The sequence below is a fragment of the Macrotis lagotis genome, chromosome X (genome assembly GCF_037893015.1).
Source record: "Macrotis lagotis isolate mMagLag1 chromosome X, bilby.v1.9.chrom.fasta, whole genome shotgun sequence".
NCBI classification, from domain to species: domain Eukaryota; kingdom Metazoa; phylum Chordata; class Mammalia; order Peramelemorphia; family Peramelidae; genus Macrotis; species Macrotis lagotis.
Window position 1 is genome coordinate 203,771,328 of NC_133666.1, and position 14,082 is coordinate 203,785,409.

Below are 14,082 nucleotides of genomic sequence, written 5' to 3' on the forward strand. Positions count from 1 at the left end.
TTAAGGTTGGGCTCTGCACTCAGGGTAGAGGGGGCACTGTGCCAAGTTTCATATTTTTTTATGTAACTCTTTTCAGAGTTAGTTATGAGGGTTTATAAGTTTTCAGTTCTTCCAAGGTGGTATGATTTAAGGAGAGATGTGTTTATTAGTCTTCTGGTCTATGCTTTGGTCCATGAGTAACCACAAGCATTCTTTTATATCTTGGGACTGGTACTAGGGTCCTTGCTCCTTTATGCTCAAAAGTTCTGAAATGCTAGTGCTTACTCTGGAACCATAACTTCAGGACTATGACTAGGATCAATGGGCACTGCAGCAGTCCTACACCCAGTGCCAGCAAAATGGCTTTTAATCTCTTTCCAAACAGCTACTGTCTGGATTTACCCTTACTGTCTGTGGGCTGAGAGCTCTAGAAGTTGCTACCATCAAATTAATAGCTCACAAGGTCTACTGCTGTATTACCAGGTATTGGCTGTGCTACACGGTGTCTTACCCTGGTATGACAAAGCTTTCTTGCTGATCTTTTAAGTTATTTTGGATTAGAAAATTGTTTCATCCCATCCTTTTATGGGTTTTGCTACTGCAGAATTCATCTTAAGGTATTATTTAAAATTGTTTGAAGAAGAAATTGGAAGATCTGCCTTTTCTCTTTTGTTTTACCTCTGCTCCCTGCAAAAGAAATTTTTAAAGAAAGGTCAGTCAATGCTAAAGTTAGGAAAGAATGAGGAGGCTGTATCTGACTCCACTCTCAAAGTCACTGCAATACACTGAGCTCCATGAAGGCAATGTCAGGGCAAGTTTAGGAGCCTGATGGGTACTAGGCTATCCTGTGAAGCGCAGAAGTAAAATGATCTAAAATGGGCAGAGCTGATCCTAAGAAGCCAAGAGGGAAAATGACTTCATATGACTCTTTTTGTTTTCAAACCTGTGTAATGAAACATAAGAAGTATCACCCATGATAGCTCTGGTGTGGGTCTGGACATGAACTTATGAGAGTCAGTTTGAGTAGAAACATACTCACACATGCAAGGTTGTGTTGCAAGGATCTCCTAAATTTATTTTTCGAAAATCAGACTTTTTATAACAAAAACTTATCTCAGAAATGATCGGTTAAAGGAGACCAGTTTCACAATTTCCTGGGTAAATTTACAATATTTGTTCTTAGAGGGGCGGCTAGGTGGCGTAGTGGATAAAGCACCGGCCTTGGAGTCAGGAGTACCTGGGTTCAAATTTGGTCTCAGACACTTAATAATGTACTTAGCTGTGTGTCCTTGGGCAAGCCACTTAACCCCATTTGCCCTGCAAAAAACCTAAAAAAAAAAAAGAAAAAGAAAAAAATATTTGTTCTTAGAAATCTGAATACTTCTCTATCAGAAAAGTCTTTTACAACCACCTCCGGAGCCACAGATTATCCCAGGTAAGGGTTCAATGGAGAGCTAACAAATCCATACGATATGAAATAATACATACCTATCTCTGATAGAAAAAGTCACCAAGGATATGTGTAAAGGAGCTGGCCCTCTACAAAGAAGAAGCACCCAGATGCTTCTGTGAACTTCTCAGTTTTCTAAAAAAGTGCTAAAAAAAATATAAAAGACAATTTCTGCTAAAGGGAAAGGAAAATTTGAGGACATGGCAAAAGCTGATAGGTTCTTTATGAAAGAGAAATGAAAACTTACATATTACCTAAAGGAGAAACAAAAAAGAAGTTTAAGGATTCCAATACACCACAGAGGCCTCTTTCTGCATTTTTCTTATTCTGTTCTAAGTATCATACAAAAATTAAAGGGGAACTTCCTGGTCTTTCTATTGGAGAACCTTATGATAAGGAGGCAGCTAACTGAAGGGGAAATGTAAAAAGGATATTACTACATACCAGGCTTATGTGAATAAAAAAGGAGAGTTTGTCAATACTAGGAACATCTAGAAAAAGAAAAAGGAGGAAGATAAGGAATATGAGGAAGATGAGGATAAGGAAGATGACAATGAAGATGAAGATGATGAATAAGATGATTCTAGAGCAGGTTTTTCTTGTCATTAAACCCTTTAACATACTCCCACCCTCCCATTCACAATTCACTCCCTTAAAAAAAATGTAAGACTATGTAAGATTTGTTTTTAAATGCAACTGTGTGTTTTTGTGTATAGTTAATACACCACTGAATGTGTTTTTAGATAACCTTGTCCTTAAGTGGTATTTGCAATAACCACTAACCTTGCCTGGCATAGCACAGAGGTTATAAATTGGCATGGAAATTTAAAAAAAGTTCTTCTTGGTGTATATGGGGATGTAGTTTATTTTCACTTATCTTTGTTGAAACATATAATTGTTGTTCTATTAACTGAATACCACTCTGTACTAGCAAAAACAAACAAAAAGTTGCAGCTGTTTTGTTGACATAATGAATGATTCTAAATAAATACATATTTTTAAATTACAAAAGACGAGGGGAAAAAGAGAGAAATGCACACTTAGCAATCACAGCTGTAAATGTAAATGTGATGGACTCACCCATTACATTGAAAAGAGTAGCAGAATGGATATGCTGTTTTCAAGAAATGTACTTAAAACAGAAAATATATATATACAGAATTAAAATAATGGATTGGAGTAGAAGTTCTATGGTTAGGCAAGTCAAAAAGACAGGAGTTGTATCATGATTTTAGACAATTCAAGAACTAAAATAGATCTAAATAATAGAGTTAAATAGGGAAATTATATTTTATTTATAAAAAGAACCCATAGACAATGAATTAATATCAATTCTGAACATATATATACCAAATGGAACATTCAAATTATTAAGGAAAAAGTTAAATGAGTTACAGAAGAAAAAAGACAATAAAACTACATTAGTGGGAGACTTCAATTTACTTCTCTAGATAAATCTGATAAAATAATAAATTTAGATAAATTGGATCATAAAATAAGCAACAAAAAAAGTTAAGGAGATGAATAGAATTTAGTAAAGTTAAGACCCCTAGAGAATACTGATTGAACCAGAGAATATTAATTGAAAATAGTTATTCCTAAATCTTCACAAAATTGGTCATGGAATAAAATCCTCATAAATACAAAAAGGCAGAAATAGTAAGCACATCTTTATTGAATTTAAGAAAAAGAAAAATTTAAATTCTATGAATTAATGAATAAATTTATGAATTGAAGGCAATTAATAAAATCAATAATAAATTTTATTTTTGTTAAATAAAAATTACTTTCAAAAAAGGACTCTTGAAACAAGATTGAATGTTAATTGAATATTAAATTAACTTTATCCTAATGAATAGGTAGGTAAAAGAACAAATCATAGAAACAAGAAATAATGATAACAATGAAACGAGATAAAATTTTGGGGTTGTAAACAAAACAGTACTTAGGGGAAAATTTAGATTTCTAAATGCTTACAGATTTCTAAATGCTTACATAAATAACAGAGAAGAGATCCTACAACTGAAAATAACCCTAGAAAACAAGAAAATTTAAAATCAGTAATAAAACATCAAAATTAAAATTAACAAACTTAAAAGCAAAAAAATTGAATTAAATAAAACTAGGAATTGGCATGTGCACGTGCGTGTGCACATGCATGTGTGCGTGTATGTGTGTGTGAAGATAAACCATTGGCTAATATAATACTTTTTACAAGAAGAAAACCAAGTTATCAATATCAAAAATGAAAAATCACAACTAATAAAAAAGAAATAAAGCTAATTATTAGGAGATATTTTACCCAACTAATACCATTCAAACTTATCAGTGAAATTGATGAATATTTATAAAAATATATAATTGTCCAAATTAACAGAATAGAAAAAATAATTTTATCTTAGAAAAGGAAATTGAACAAGTAAAAAATAAACTTCCAAAGGAAAAATAATAAAACCAGGACCAGATGGATTTATAAAGAATTCTACCAAATATCTAAAGAACAATTAACTCTAATACGTTACATGATTTTTTTTAAGTAGGTAAAGAAAGAAGTCTGTCAAATTTTTTTCTGTAACACACATGTCAACCTAAGCTAGTGAGAGTAACAGAGAAAGAAAACTAGACTAATTTCCCTAATGAATATTGAGGCAAATTTTTAAAATGAATCACTAGCAAGAAAAAACATATTAGCATATTACAAAGATAATACATTAAGACTAGGTTGCATTTATATCAGTAATACAGGGCTCACTCAATATTCAGAAAACTGTAAGCATAAGTGACCATGTTAATTTTAAAAAAGCAACAAAAATCAATTCATTATTTCAATTGATGCAGAAAAAGTTTTTGAAAAAATACACCTATTCTTATTTTTAAAACAATAATAGTACTAGAAAGCATAGGAATAATGGAACTTTTCTTAATATGTATCCAATATTAAGAGAAAACATTATATGTAATAGAAATAAGCTAGAAATCTTTCCAATAAGATCGTAGGTGAAGCAAGGATGTTCATTTCTATTCAATATTGTCCTAGAAATGTTTGCTTATAGTAATGATAAGAAAAAGATATCAAAGGAGTAAGTATAGGTAAAGAAGAAACAAAATGATTATTTTACTTAGGAAACCCTTGCTTATAGAACCCTGGAGAGCCAAATAAAAGAATTCCTCAAGGTAGAATGAGCAGCATTGGTGACAGAGGAGACATAATGGAAATAGAGATAATGGGGATGGGGGTGGGAAGAGAAGGAGAAGTGGGGAAAGAGAGGGAGAGAGTCCTGACTTTGCAAAAAAGGGTCTTCTCAGGGGACTTGGAAGCTCCCTGAATACTGAAGCATTGATGATAGCTTTTAACCTGTTTCAATATGAATATGTTAGCTGTTCATATAGAATGAAATTGGAAGTTGATGCTTAACAATGCCTGCTTGAAAACTTGGACACTAGGCATGACCATGATTATAAACTAGTTGTTCCTTGCTCAAGAGTTGTTGGAAAGTCTGCCCTTACCATACAGTTTGTTTAAGGAATATTTATTTTAAAATGCAATCCAACAATAGATGGTTCATATAGAAAGCAATCAGGAACAGATACTCAACAATGCATGCTTGAAATCTTAGACACAGCAAGAATAGTTCTTTTGATTCTTATTGATAATGAGTTGTAGGAAAGTGCAAGGAAAGAATTTAACAAAACAATAAAACAATTGTACATGCTTAAAATCTAAGTCGAAAATAAACTTGAGATCCTTTATGACCTAATCTAGTAAATTAACAGAAAAGTTACAATACCCAGAAAGTCGCATAAAAAGTCATCATTATAATTGCTTTACCATCCCCATGCATTACAGCTCTGAGCCAGGTCAAAAGAATTGTTGCCCAAATTAAGTTAGAATGCTGCTGTATGTATGTGTGAAGATAAACCATTGGCTAATATAATACTTTTTACAAGAAGAAAACCAAGTTATCAATATCAAAAATGAAAAATCACAACTAATAAAAAAGAAATAAAGCTAATTATTAGATATTTTACTCAACTAATACCATTCAAACTTGTAAGTGAAATTGGTGAATATTTATAAAAATATATAATTGCCCAAATTAACAGAATAGAAAAAATAATTGTATCTTAGAAAAGGAAATTGAACAAGTAAAAAATAAATCTGCCAACATCTTAAAAGGCCTTTCTATGATAGCAACCTTTAAGTAGTGGATTAAAGTTTCCATATCATTTTGTACATTCTAATCACTTTGCACTATCATAAGAGACTTTTACTTATACTAATCTAAATACAGGGCTGGTAAAACCAGAGGCTACAACCAGTGTTATCACTAAGACACATTCATTGGTCATCCACCAATGTTATATGTATATGAGAAAATTACTGTATCCTTATAATAGGCCTCTTGCTTTTTATTGGAGAGTATTATAATGTAAATCCTAAAAGCAACATTTATTTTAGCAGAAGAAAAGAAAGTTCAAAGAACTCAGATGTAGACTACTCCAGATATTTCTTGCTTGTTATTTATAATGTATTATAAATTTAAAAAAGAAATATAAAGCCATCATGACTTTATAAAAATATTCTGATTAAGTTAGCATAGTTAAAAACATTTTTGAAAAAATATTTGGAAACTGATCTTTTCTTTGAAAATAAGAGAGATCTCTCAGCATATCTTAAAGATACTGCCCTTAATATCTAGTGGGAAGGAAATGTTCAGACATTTCAATCATCTATTATATCCTTTTTACTTCCATGGGAGAAAATGTTTAAGTTGTGTGTGCAGTGGAGAGGGGAATTTACAACAAGAATTTATTTTTTTCAGATACTCTCTTAATGAATTAACAATGATTCAATATTCAGAAAACTGTAAGCATAATTGACCATATTAATAAAAAGCAACAAAATCAATTCATTATTTCAACTGATGCAGAAAAAGATATGAGTTGTCTTAGATAATTATATGGCTGAGACTAGATAAGTCATTCAGAACTTATCATCTTACTTTCTGTTACTTTGTATACAGTACATTTTACTGTATCAGCTCATGTAAGACTATTCAAGTTTTCTGAGAGCATCATGCTCATTATTTCTTATAGCACAGTAATAATCTATCATAATCAGATACCACATTTGGTTCAACCATTTCCCAAATGTTAGGCATCCCCTCAATTTCTAATTCTTTGCCACCAGAAAAGAGCTGCTATAAATATTTTTGTATATATAGGTCTCTTTTTAAAAATATCTTTTGGGATACAGACCTAGTAGTGGTATTGTGAAATCAAAGGGTATGCACAGTTTTATATCCCTCTAGATAGATAAATTGCTCTACAGAATGGTTGAATCAGTTCACAGCTTCACCAACAGTGCATCATTGTCTCATTTTTTTCACATCCCCTCCTAATTTTTCTTTTTCTATTGTCCTATTAGTAGTATCTCAGAATTGTTTTAATATGCATTTCTCCAATCAAGAGTGAGTTAGGCCATTTTTATATGACTATATAGTTTCATATGACTATATAGTTCTGATTATTTTATTGGAAAACTGTATCTTTTCATCATTTATCAATTGGGGAATGGCTCTTATTTTTATAAATTTGATTCAGTTCTCTATATGTTTGAGAAATTAGGTCTTTATAAGTGAAACTTATTTCAAAATTTTTTTCACAGTTAATATTGCTAACTATATTTCCCTCCATTATATTTCTCCCTATTTATTCCATTCTCTCTCTCTCCTTTCATCTTGTCCCTCCTTACAAGTGTTTTGCTTCTGATTACTGCCTCTCCCAATCTGTCCTCCCTCCTATCAGCTTCTTCTCTTCTCCTATCCATTACCCTCCTACTTTCCTGTATGGTAGGATAGAATTCTATACTCAATTCATGTGTATGTTATACCCTCTTTGAGGGAATTCTGATGAGAGCTAGGTTCACATATTCCCCCCTCACATTCCTCCTCTTTCCCTTTACTGTAAAGACTTTTTTCTTCCTCTTTTGTATGAGATAGTTTACCTCATTGTTCCTCTTCCTTTCCCTTTCTCCCAGGAGAGATCTTTGAGGGATAAATTGCATCCCAAGAATGAGAGAGGAAAGAAGAATATCCAGGTGCAAGTTTTCTACACAGGGGAAATTTGCTGGTAGGGAAACTGTGTTTGTGAACAAACTTATGAAAATCATACATTCACTGGGCAAGAAGGTAAATGCCCCAAAGGGAACAAGCTTGTGATTTCACTTTTGATTATTATATATATCTTATTTGTACTAAAAAGTTGCAACTTGTATATTAGGTAATGATAGCAAGACCTAAAGTCAGGCATATTTCCTGCTCATCCTCGGTAGAGAATTCATCCCTTGGATCTCTCCAAAGAGTACTGGCAGATAAACACTTGAAGGAATTTTCATAATTGGGCTCTAAGCCTTGATGGAAGACTCCAAAAGAAAGGGTGATTGAACAATGCATCGTTTTGACATTTTCCAAACTTGAAAAATTGAACCAGTCCTATACTTCCAATAATAAAAGGAAATACTGGCTACTTCTAGAGCCTCTCTTCAATCTTTTTTTTGGGGGGGGGTGGAGAGGGAGAGTTGAGAAAGTCATAGTTGTAGCAGGGAAGCCTCAGTGTTTTTACTCTCAAAATTTTTCTTCCTGGGTAGAATTGAGGAGCTTAGTGAAATGTCCCTATGTGGTTCTCTAATCAGTTCTAGGAAGCTAACAGGCTCTGTACTGCTTTTGAATGCCTGTTCACATTCATTATAGGGATGTGATTTCTATCTTATGTAAATTCTCCAATGGGAAATAAGGAATGTCTTAAGCTTGAATGTTTTTCCACATTAAGGATATTAAACAGGTTTTTCCTTTTAGTGTGAAATCTCTGCTGCTTAGTAAGGAAATAATTTACATGGCAAGTTTTATCATATAAAAACTACCATTGCATGTAGTTGGAAAAATAAATGAAATATTTATTTAAAAAAAAGGAAAGTTTTATCATAAAGTTTCTCTCCAGTGGATCCTCTGATGGTCAAGCAATCAAGAATATGCAAGTATGCACTAAAAGTTTTACTGCATTTATGACATTCAGAGTTTTTTCCCAGTATGGATTTTCTGATGTTTAGTTTAGTAGATGAAAGTCTTTCCACATTGATTACATTTATATAATTTCTCTCCAATGTAGATTCTCTGATGTTGAACTAGATTTGAACTCCTTTGGAAAGTCTTCTACATTGCTTATGTTCATAAGGCTTCTTTGCATGTGAATTTTCAGATGTTCAGCTAGATTGGAGCTATGTCTTAAAGTTTTTCCACATTGATTAAATTCATAAGACTTCTCTCTAGTGTGGATTCTCTCATGTACAAAAAGGGAAGAGTTCTTTCAAAAAGCTTTGCCACATTCCTCACACTCATAAGGTTTCTTTCCAGTGCGGATTCTCTTATTTTTAGGAACTGCTTTCTGAAAGTTTTTCCATGTTAAGTACACACATAAAAGAAAGTACAGATCTGAAAATGACTATTCTCATTCTAATGAAGAGTGTGCTCATCCTCTAAGAGGTCATTTTCAGATATGTAGTCATCTCCTCATCACACCTGGTCTCTGCATCTTTGTTTCCATTTCTTGTGCCAAGGTGCCTTTCTGTTCTTTCATTGATCTCTTTAGTTTAGAGGAATCCTTGTGGTTATCCCTGGACAGGAGTTCCTCAAGTCTTCTAGCTCCAAACGGGGGTTCACATCTTCACTGGAAATTGGAAGTCCCAGGGAGAGCAAATTCTGAGTATTCTCCAGCATAATTTACTTGTACAGCTTTTTCTGAGTATTGTTCAACAGGGTCCACTCCTCTGGGGTGGAGTCCACACAGCTACATCCTTGAATGTCAACAACTCCTTTTGGAGAAAAGCTTGGTAAGATTCTCAGAGAGACCTTTTTGGCGAGAGTATATTGTGAAACTTGGCAGTACTGTGGTTTGTGGGACTAAAACCTGGACTGGGGGGTTGCAGCTCCCAGGGGTCATTCCCTCTGGCTCCAGGCTTCCTTTTTGGGCCAGGTTTTGGTCCTCTGCATACTGAGCTGGGGAGGGAGGAGTCCAGAAGGGCAAAGGTCTTTTCCTTCTCTTCCTGGGCAGTAGACAGACCTGAGACCTACATGGGCAGAACTGGCTTCCAGAATGCAGAGAGATCTCAGCTCCAGGGAGAAGGCAGAATGAAATCATCCCATCACCACAAGTTGCCCCTTCCAGGCAGCCCACTCTGAGAGGGGCCTCCTACTTCCCCAGGTAAGGTTATTTTAAAATAACTGCTACAGAGTTGATTTTAAAAATTGAAACAGTAAAATTACTGTAAGTCCTTGGAAAATAATCCCCATTGGATTTAATCATTACTGCTAGCTATAGCATTGTATTTTCCCCTTCCTTTCTCAGTCAAATTCTTTGAAAAAGTCATCTCTTAGAGTTAAGTTCTGTTGCACTTAGCCTCTCCTCCCACTCACTGTCTTCAAATCTAGCTTGCCATCAACTTGATATCAATTGATATCAAGGATATCAATTTGGTCTCTCTGCCTCAAATCTCTTCTCATTTCATTCTATTCTCTACAAAACTGTGAAAATGATTTTCCTAAGAGGCAGACTTGAATCTGCCTTTGTCACCTACATATTCAATGAATTCCAATGGTGCCTTAATACTTCTATGATCAAATACAAAATGCAAGATCTAATGTACTTTTCTAAATTCTCTTCCTACATGACATCTCTCAGCATTTAACACAATTGATCACCTTCTCTTAGACACTTTCCCTTCTCTGAGTTTTCCTGACATTCTTTTATCTTAGAATGCAAACTATATATCAGTGTGATTGACTTTAATTCCTGGGGAAATTATTGGAAAAGATCATTAAAGAAATGATTCCTGGGCATTTAGAAATAGAAGCAAGGATCATACAAAATCATTGTGACTTCCTCAAGAATAGGTCATTCTGGGGGTGGCTAGGTGGTACAGTGGATAGAACACTGGCCCTGGAGTCAGGAGTACCTGAGTTCAAGTTCAGCCTCAGTCACTTAATAATTACCTAGCTGTGTGGCCTTGGGCAAGCCATTTAACGCCAATGCCTTGCAAAAAAAAAAAAAAGGTCATTACAGACCAAACTGACAAGATTAAAGTAACAGAAGAAATTCAAAGGCTATAATTTACCTAGACTTCTAAGAAAATTTTAAAATAAAATATCTTTTATAATTCTTATTAAGAAGATAATCACAGATTAGATGAGAATACAGTTAGATGAATTCAGAGCTAATTGACGATTAAATTCACAGAATAGATGTTAATGATTCAATGGCAATGTGGCAGGAAACTTTCAGTGGAGAGCCCAAGGAATCTGGGCTTTGCCTTGTGCTATTTAGCAGTTTTATCAATGACTTAGATAAAATAATAATATATTCATCACATTTGAAGATGACACAAAGTTGGGAGGGATAGCTTAAGACAGTGGATGACAGTATCCAAAAGGATTTGACAGTCTAGAACATTAGGTTGACTTCAACAAGATGAAATCTTGTTAGAATGAAATCCAATAGAAATAAATATAAAGTCATATATTTAGATACAAAGAATCAGTCTCACAAATATGAAGCAGAAGTATAGTTAGAAAAAGATACAGGGATTTTAGTGAACTTCAAACTCCATTTGTGTCAGCAATGTGAAGTTACAATCAAAGAAGCTAGTGTGATCATGGACTGTATTTAGAAGGGTACAGTTTCCAGAAATAGGAAGATAATTGTCTTATTTTACTCTGCCCTCTGATTTCATTCTGAGTATTGTGTTCATTTCTGGACTCTACTATTTAAGACAGACATTGATGAGCTAGAGCATCTAAAAGGGGGGAAATTAGAATGGTCTGATTGATTGAAGGAACTGCTTCTTCATTTAAGAGTCTGCTCTTCCCCTCAGTATTCTGCATTTCTTCTCCCACAATCCTAAAAGCAAGTAGAAAAATTGAAAAACTCTGATTCACTTCTTCTTATGGTTCCTGAGCAGTCTTCTTTTTGGGGGTCTCTCTCTCTTCTAATCCTTCCCTCCTCTTCCCCCACAGAAGAGGAATTTCTCCATTTGATCCTACCATGAACAATATTAATTTATTTAAAAGGAATTGGAATTGTTTTGTCCCTGAAATATTAATTCACATATTACTTCCAAACTCCTCTTGATGTTTTTACCCCTTTATATATTTTGTTCTTTAGATTCTTTTACACAGATGCTCTATTTGTTCTTTCAATGTCTCTTGGACAGTGTGCTTTTTAAAAAAGAAAAAAAATTCCTGCTACTCACAAAAGCTGTGGCCTTTTTTAAACTTAGATTCATGATCTTAGTCCTTCATTTCTATCCGAACCTGTTTAATTTTTTTATGCTTTATATTACCCCTCCATCTTCTTCTACCATTTCTAGACTGCTGCTACTATCTCTCTTTCACTCCCTTCTCAGTGGCTTGTAACCTGGTTTTCAACCTCACCTGAAACTATTCTTTTCAAATTTACTAAAGATCTCTGAACCACCAAGATCCAATTGTCTTTTCTTAGTCTTTATTTTTCTTGTACTCTCTGTTTTTGTCCTCCATTTTCAAATAAGAAAACGACATTAGGAAAGTGATGCCAAGACAATCATATGAATTGAATTTGAGTGAGGGGGTGCTGTGCCCCACTTTCTCCTCCAGAGCCCTCTGGGTCTAGTGGCCAGATATGGACCAGGACAACTGCAGATGATCCTGAAGGTGAGGCAATCAGGATTAAGCAGCTTGCCTGCAGTCACAGAGTTAGTTAGTGTCAAATGTCTGAGGTCTGATTCGAACTCCTGTCCTCCCGAATCCAAGGTCAGTGCTCTATCCACTGCGCTACCTAGCTGCCCTCCTTGTACTCTGTATGAGACTATTAGTTACCCTCTTCACTCTTTGAGTTTTAATGACACTGATCTTTCTTGTTTTTTTTTTTGCCTGGGTGTCTTCTTTTCTATTTCCTTTGAACTGTGACCCACCCAACCCCTAATACTCTGCCTAGTACACATCTTTCTTCTCTATGCTAATTTTGTGGTGGTTCACTGGTTCCACTGGTTCAAATGTCATTTCTATGTAGTGGAGCGCAAAATCTCTATATGCAGCTCTAGGAATCCTCCTGAATTAAAATCCTGTATCACTGCCTACTGGATAGTTCTTTTGTTGTTGTTGTTTTTGCAAGGCAATGGGGTTAACTGACTTGCCCAAGGTCACACAGCTGGGTAATCATTAAGTGTCTGAGGTCAAATTTGAACTCAGGTCCTCCTGACTCCAGGGCAGGTGATCTATCCACTGCATCACCTAGCTGCTCCCTACTGGATATTTCTAATTGAATGCCTAGTAGATACCTTAAAGATAACATGTCTAAAGCAGCTCATTTCCTTAACCACCCAAACTCATCTCTCCTCTGAACTTTCCTATTTCTGTTTTTTTGTTTGTTTTTTTATGGGTTAAGTGGTTTGCCCAAGGCCACACAGCTAGGTAATTATTAAGTGTCTGAACCTGGATTTGAACTCAGGTGCTCCTGACTTCAGGACCTGTACTGTATTCACCATGCCACCCAACTGTCCCCTTATTTCTGCTGAAGATACCATCAACCTTCCAGTTATCCAGGATCACACCCTCTTATTCTTCCTTAACACAACTCTTCTCATTAACTTCCAAATCTTCTTAAACGTACTCCACAAAAATCTCTTTTATTTCTTCCCTTCATTCCACTCAGGAGCCCACAAATCTAGTTTTTAAATTCCTCAGATCTTCTGACCTGGAGTCTCCTAAATGACACCTCTATCCAAATCTTTCCTCTCTCTCTTTAATGTAGTGGCAAAATAATATCACTAGAATACTACCTTGCTCAGGCCATGATTGCTTAAAAACTCAAGGGTCTCCCCGATAACTCTATGATAATGTAAAAGTGTCCTTTTTTTGGTATTCAAAATCCAACTCCAGCCTACCCGTAAAGAAGTTTTATATTTTATACTTCATCTTTACAGACAAACTGGTTGTCCTCCTTATTCTGCAAGCATGAGATTTCATTGGTCTCCCATGCCTGAAATGTATTTGCTCCTTTTCTCTGACTTTGAAGATTCCTGCCTTCAATTCAAAGCTCAGTTCAAGTGCCACTTCTCTATTGAAGTCTTTACAAATTCTAATCCCACCCTCTGTCCCTAACTTCAGGTTCTATTACCTCCTTCTTTCTAGTTACTTTCTAGCTATTTTGTATATATTTCATATCTACTTATTATTTGTAGAATGTAAGCTCTTGGAGAGCTAGAATTTTTCTTTTTTTATGTTATTAGCATAGGCATAATCACATTAGATACATAAAATGTTTAATGATTGATTGAACAATGAATTTGCATTTTGACTACCCTATTAACATTTAGGTTCCTTTGAAAAAAATCACTTGAATTCTAGTTTTTTTTATTGATGATTAGGCTCATCTTTGCAGGATGTGTTTTTATTTTTATTTTTTCAGGGGATCAACTGATGTTTTTTGTTTTTAAAATATCATATTCCAATTTTCCCCTTTGATTTTTTTGAAAATTATAAATGATTCTGCGCCATTCTGACTGATTTTTTTTGGAATGTGAAAAAATTCTCCACCTTCCTGCTCATTTGCTTTCTCCAAAA

The 14,082-nt window shown here is 34.5% G+C and overlaps 1 pseudogene; it reads left to right on the plus strand.

Moving 5' to 3' along the window:
* Positions 1–300: 300 nt before the first annotated feature.
* On the plus strand, positions 301–5,249 carry LOC141498943 (ras-related protein Rap-1b-like protein; annotated as a pseudogene).
* Positions 5,250–14,082: the final 8,833 nt, after the last annotated feature.